Below are 7,338 nucleotides of genomic sequence, written 5' to 3'. Positions count from 1 at the left end.
ACCTGAGGGCAGATGTCAAGTAGGGATAAGCAATATATCCTGGATATATGAGCCTCATGTTCAGGAGAGTGGTAGGAGCTGAGGACACCAGGGCGGGAATTAATATCACACAGATTGCATTAATCAAGGAGACTAGGAGAGATCACCTAGGGAATGACTGTAAACATAAAAGGGAAGTCTAAGGACTGATTCCAGGTTCCTTCAGTACTTTGAGCTCTCGCAGAATTGAGGCATCAGTAATGAAGCCTAAGAATGAGTGAACAAATAAGTAAAAGAAAACCAGTTGAAACACAGTAAAGAAGACCTTTTAGAAGGAGAGAGGACCAGCTCATCACATGCTGCCGATAGGCCGAAGGAGGGCGACTTGGCATATGGAGGCCCTTTGATATCCTTAGTAAGAGTGGTTTGGTGGAATGGTGGGTGCAAAGGACTGATTGGAAAGGACAAGAGACAGTTGGGAAGAAAGAACTGGGGTAGTAACCTGAGGCAAAAAGGAGTAGCTAGAAGTTTTTGTGGTTTTCTTAGTGATTACAGAAGGACTGGCATATTGTGTGCTGATAGGAACAATATAGAGGGAAACCTTGGAAACGTTGGAAAGAGGAGGGGAAAGTCCTGAACGATGTTCTTGAGAAGCAGTGGGCTCTAGTGGACAGGGGAGCAAGTTGACTTCAGGAAGGAATAGTAGTTCATACATTTAAACAGGAGAGAAGGTCGAATACGTGAGCACTGATGGACAAAGGTGGGTGGAAGATGTGGTGCTCAGACACTGAATGTACCCTGTGGGTTGCTTCTGTCTCTGTAGTGAGACAGAAAGATCATCACTGACAAGTAGAGACGGGGCAGGAGGGCAAAGAAGGACATAGTGAAACCCCGTCTCTACTAAAATACAAAAAATTAGCTGGATTTGGTGGTGGGCACCTGTAATCCCAGCTACTAGGGAGGCTGAGGCAAGAGAATTGCTTGAGCCTGGGAGATGGCGGTTGCAGTGAGCTGAGATTGTGTCATTGCACTCCAGCCTGGGCAACAAGAGTGAAACTCCGTCTCAAAAAAACAAAAAGGAAAAAAAAAAAAAAGAAATGGCCGTGTTGTAAACAAAACTTATGAAGGAAATTGGTAAAACTGAAGACTGATTTAAGCAGTAAAATATTTTGTTTGCTGAATTTTTCTAATATTTACCTAAATATTCAATAAATGCTTAATATCACTTTTCATGTAATAGCATCTGCAAGAGGTGTCTGGTGTCAATTGTGTCTCCTATCCCAAATCTCACCTTGAATTGTAATCCCCATAATCTACACAGGTCAAGGGCAGGACCAGGTGGAGGTAATTGGATCACAGAGACAGTTTGCTCCATGTTGTTCTCACGATAATGGGTGAGTGTCACAAGATCTGATGGTTTTATATGCATCTTGCACTTCCCTTGCTTACACTCACTCCATCCTGCTGCCCTGTGAAGAAGGTGCCTGCTTCTCTTTTGCCTTCCGCCATGATTGTAAGTTTCCTGAGGCCTCCCCAGCAATGTGGAACTGTGAGTCAATTAAGCCTGTTTTCTTTTAAATTACCCAGTCTTGGATATTTCTTCATAGCAGTGTGAGAACAGACTAATGAAATATCTATATGCAAACCCAAATTTCAATGCATACTTTAGCTATTTATATACCTATCTAAAAAGGGAGAGACAGAACAGAGAAAGATACATACGGAATTATCTCATGGGATTATGAGGTGTTAAAATCTGTTAAAAATCTGTAAGGTAGACTAGCAGGCTAGAAATTCACACAGCATTTTTACATAACCGTCTTGTGTTAGAATACCTTTTCCAGGAATAATTGTTTTTTTCTCTTAAGATGTTCAACTAGTTGGATGAGGCCCACCAACATTACGGAGGGTAAACTGCTTTACTTAAATTTAACTGATTGCAAATGTCGATCATATCTACAAAATACCTTTACAGCAACATCTAGACTAGTGTTTGACCACACAACTGAGTACTATAGCCTAGACAAGTTGACACATAAAGCTAACCACCAAACATATCTTGCACCATATAAAAATGTAACTCAGTGAGGACACATGGACACAGGGAGGGGAACATCATACACTGGAACCTGTTGTAGGGTTGGGGGATAGGGGAGGAGAACATTAGGAAAAATACCTAATGTATGCAGAGCTTAAAACCTAGATGACGGGTTGATAGGTGGAGCAAATCACCATGGCACATGTATATCTATGTAACAAACCTGCACTTTCAGCACATGTATTCCAGAACTTAAAGTAAAATTTAAAAAAAGATATACACAATAAAAAAGTGTAACTCAATATGAACCATAGACCTAAACGTCAACATCATTTTATTTCTAGGAGAAAACAGAAGAAATATTCTGTTATCTGGGGCTATGTCTTAGTCAGCTTTGGCTGCCATAACAAAATGCCATCAAGTCAGTAGGTGAAACAACAGAAATTTTTTTAACAGTTCTGGAGGCTAGAAATCCCAGGTCAAGGACTGGTGTGGTCATTTACTGGCGATGGGTTTACTCCTGGCTTGTAGATGCCCTCTGTTCATTATGTCCTTTATTGGCCTTTCCTCTGTGCATGTGCATGGAGATGGGGTGGGGAGTGCTCATGTAGGCACAAGAATGCTTTCTTGTGTCCATTCTTATAAGCTCACTAATCCTATGAGATCAAGGGGCCACCCTTATGATCTCTTTTAAAATTAATTAAATCCTTAGAGGCCTAATCTCCAAATATGGATACCCTTGGAAACAGGGCTTCAAAATATGAATGTGGTGGAGGACATAAGTATTAACAAAGAATAGATACATAGATTAATAAATCAGAATAGGGCTAGGAAATAGACCTACATATATATAGTCAGGTGATTTACAACAAAGGCAATAATGGTGAAAGTATAGTTTTTCTAACAAATGGAGCTTGAATAATTAGACATCTATACATAAACAATAATAATGATAATTATAACATCATACACAAATCCTTAGGTATTTCACAAAATTAACCAAAGATACATCATAGAGATAATGCAAAATGCAAAACTACATAGCTTCTCTAAGAAAACATAAGAGAATATCTACATAAGTTTGAGTTTGGTGATGTGTTTTAAATTCAACAACAAAATCATGATCAATGAAAGAAAAAATTGCCAAATTAGAGTGTATTAAAAGTCTTATGCTCTTCAAAAGACACTGTAAACAGAATGAAAACAAAAGCTACAGACTAAGAGTAAACATCTGTAGTACACATTTCTGACAAAGAACATATCTCTATAATATACGTGGATTCTTAAAACTCAACAATAGAAAAATAACTGAAAATAGTCAAAAGATCTGAACAGATGTTTCACCAAAGAAGATACACAGATGGCAAATAAACAGATTGAAAGTGCTGAACGTCCTTTGTCATTAGAGAATTGTGTGCTAAAATGAGACACCACTATATATCTTCTAGAATATCTGAAATCCCCCCCACCAAAAAAACTACAAGACTAATTGCTAGTGAAAACGTGGAGCAACAGAAATTTTCATTCATTGCTGGTAGAAATGCAAAATGACATTGGAAGATAATTTGGCATTTCCTTTAAAAAACTAAACATAGTCTTACCATAAGATTCAGCAATCATACTCCTAAGCATTTTATCTAGCTGATCTTAGAACTTATTTCTACATAAAACTTGTGTATGAATGTATACAACAGCTTATTTTATAATCACTAAAAATAGACACATTCAAGATATATTGCATTAGGTGAATGGGTAACAAAACATGGCATAACCATACAATGAGATACTATTAGTCAATAAAAGGATATGTTACAAGCCACACAAAGACATGGGTGAGTCTTATGCTCATATTGCTATATGAAAGAATACAGTCTGAAAAGCTTAGATAGCGTAAGATTTCATTTATATGACATTCTGGAAAAGGCAAAATTACAGATATCATAAACCTATCAGTGGGAGCCAAGGGGGCTATAGGAGGAGCACAAGCTACTTATTAGTACAGTGAAACTACCATGCATGATACTGCAATGGTGGATACAGGGTTGCTTGGGTCTGAATGTTTGTCTTTCCAGAAAATTCATATGTTGAAATCCTAACACCAAGGTGATCGTAATAGGTAGGAGGTGGGGTATTTGGGGGCTGATTAAATCATGACAGCAGAGCCGTCATGAACAGCATTAGTGTCTTTATTAAACAGATCCCACAGAGATCCTTTGCCCCTTCTTCCATGTGAGGACACGGGAAAGAGAGCTATCTATGAACTGTGAAGCTGGTTCCTGCCAGACACAAAATTTGTCAGCAAATGTTAAACCTGATCTTGGACTTCCCAGTCGCCAGAAGCATGAGAAATAAAATTCTGTCATTTATATGCCACCCAGTCTATGGTATTTTGTTAGGGCAGCCCAAATGGACCGAGACAAGGGCACCAGACATTTTCAAAACCCATAGATGCTTACAGCACAAAAAGTAAAGCTTAACGTGTGCAAATTTAAAAAATAACTTAAGAGGTTGGAAAAATTGTAGGACAGAATGCAGAATGTTGTGCGCATGCACACACACACACACACACACAAACCTAGATGTATTATAAATGTATGAAATTACCTCAGTGAAACAAGTGGGGGGAATTATGAGGTCATTATTACTGTCTTAATAAAGTTGAAAATGAGTGGAATCTGTAAGACTAAAGGCCAAAGGAACTACACAGAAGTACTGCATTCTAACCAATACAAGCTTTTTTTGCTTTTTTTTTTTTTTCTCACGGAGGCACGTTATGGGTTACCAAATCCGAATCTGCTGTAGATGCATGCTGGTGTTAAACTATTAACTAAATGGATGGTGGATGATGGGAGACAGGTTTCTCATGGATGGAGGGGTTGACTATAGATAAACAAGGAGAGGAAGCTAGAATGATCCTTGTGGTAATGGATTAGAGTTGAAGACCTCAGTGTAAAAATCGTATTTAATTTAATATAGAGGCAAATGTTTACATATATAAATTTAACAGATGTGTATATACGTGATATATACAAGTATATATTTCATTGTTCTCAGCAGAGAAGCCTATGACTAAAAACTACCCGGTAGAAAGGAGCACACCTAGAACCCAGATGTTGATTCCTAGAACCGTTTCCCAATGAAGTGAACCAGACCATTGGAGAAATGGCTTAGTTTAGCACTGGGGCAGGGCATAAACAAGATGAACCAGGAGCATCTTGTAGCCCTAGAAATGAAGGGCTGAGGAATATGATAAAGGATATCACAGTGTTGCATTCAGCAAAACCCAGACTATGGAAAACTGAAGAGAATGCAGGATCCGTTTCTTTCCAACAACAACAAAACAATGGCAGGGAAACAGGTCCAGTGGAGGGGACCTACAGATGACGGAAAAGTTAAGGGTTATAATGACAAAAACATCACTGTATAATATCATGTTTGGGCTCTCATTCAAATAAACATATTTTTATAAAGTTTAAGTCTGCCAGATAAGTGTGTAAATCAGTTGAACATCTGATAATCATTTATTTAATTTTTTTAGAAATGAAAACTGTTTTGGGATTTTAGTTAATATGAAGTCCTTAACTTTCAGGAAAACATATTGAGGTATTTAGAGATGAAATGGAATGACGTCTTAGATTTGTTCCACATTATTCCGGCAGCTGAGATGCAAGTAGGTGAGCATCGAACTGGAACCAGATGTGCCATGTATTGAAGGTTGTTGATGCTGAGTGCCAGGTGTTCTGGGTTCATTATGTTATTCTATTATTCAAGGTTTTTGAGGCGCTCTCTAATGAAAAGGTTTTATCGCAAATTTCACACCATTTAAAGTGAAATCCTATGTGAAACTGAACACTTTGCAGAAATAAAATAAATAAATTTCCAAATTGGTCCAAAAATAAAAGGAAAAATTAAACTATACAAACTGAAACAGTACAGTATTCACAGCCCAAGCCACCCTCAAATGTTCCAGTTTAGGCGGTCTTGGAGGCTGATTGAACAAAATGATCAGGAAAAACTACCTACCATCTTATCTCAACTCTTCCAAGGCATACAATTCCATCTCCCAGACTAGCCCTCCTGGATACAAAAAACAGATGAGGACCACCCCCATCCCCATGGAAAGAAATACGTGAAGGAAGCTCTCATACGTAACACTACATATCCTACGTAAATTAGCATATTAAATGAACAGGCTCTGCCCAAGGAAAGAAAATATGGTTCAAGATTACAAAAAAGAAACGTGTTTCATTGTAATTCCTTACATACAAAATGGAGAAGAAAAAGATATGTGCTCATGTCACTGGGTATAGGAAAAGCTTTTGAAGGAAATTCAATATGAGTTCAAGGTAAACATATTTAGTTAACGTCTTTTGAAAGAAAATTTCCATTTATTAAAATCAACAGCAAACATACATAAATGCTAAATGTTCGAAGACTTATTATTAAAGAGAGGGAAAATAATTAGATGTAGAGTATTATCTCCAGCTTTTAAATCAGTATTGAGACACAAAGTCAGAGCTATAAATATCAACATAAATAAGGAATATGAATATTGGAAAGAATATATGATGTTTAGCAATAACAACATTATCAGTCTTGAAAATTCAAAGGAGTAGGCATGTGGAAGATTCAAGTGAATGGGCCTTCCGAATGAGGTGTACAACAGATTACAATAGCAAGATCAAAATCTTTGCCAGATGAAAGCAATCAGTAACTAGAACACTCAATAGACAATATGCCTTTTTCAATAGCATCAAAATCTAAGAATTACCTGAAAAGAAGCCTAGCAAAAATGTAGAAGGTCCTTATAGAGGCAACTATCACAGTATACTGACAGATTCAAGTAAAAGGAGTTTGAAATTAATACAGGAGGCTGGGCGCGGTGGCTCACGCCTATAATCCCAGTACTTTGGGAGGCTGAGGCAAGCAGATCACTTGAGGTCAGGAGTTCCAGACACACCTGGCCAACATGGTGAAACTCCATCTCTACTAAAAATACAAAACTTAACTGGGTGTGGTGCCGTGTGCCTGTAATCCCAGCTACTCGGTAGGCTAAGGTAGGAGAATTGCTGGAACTTGGGATGTGGAGTGAGCCAAGATAGTGTCACTGCACTCCAGCCTGGTAGACAGAGCAAGATGCCATCTATCTATCTATCTATCTATCTATCTATCTATCTATCTATCTACACATATGTATGTGAGTTCTAACCATTTCATCAACTGCAGTCTAGGCAGGCTACAGACCTCCCCAATATCCCTGCTGCCAACCCCCCTCCAACCGAGACATATGTATGCATATATATATATATATATATACACAC

This window comes from Rhinopithecus bieti, unplaced genomic scaffold, assembly GCF_001698545.2.
Source record: "Rhinopithecus bieti isolate Rb0 unplaced genomic scaffold, ASM169854v2 scaffold_24220, whole genome shotgun sequence".
NCBI lineage: Eukaryota > Metazoa > Chordata > Mammalia > Primates > Cercopithecidae > Rhinopithecus > Rhinopithecus bieti.
This window is presented reverse-complemented; position numbering follows the sequence as displayed.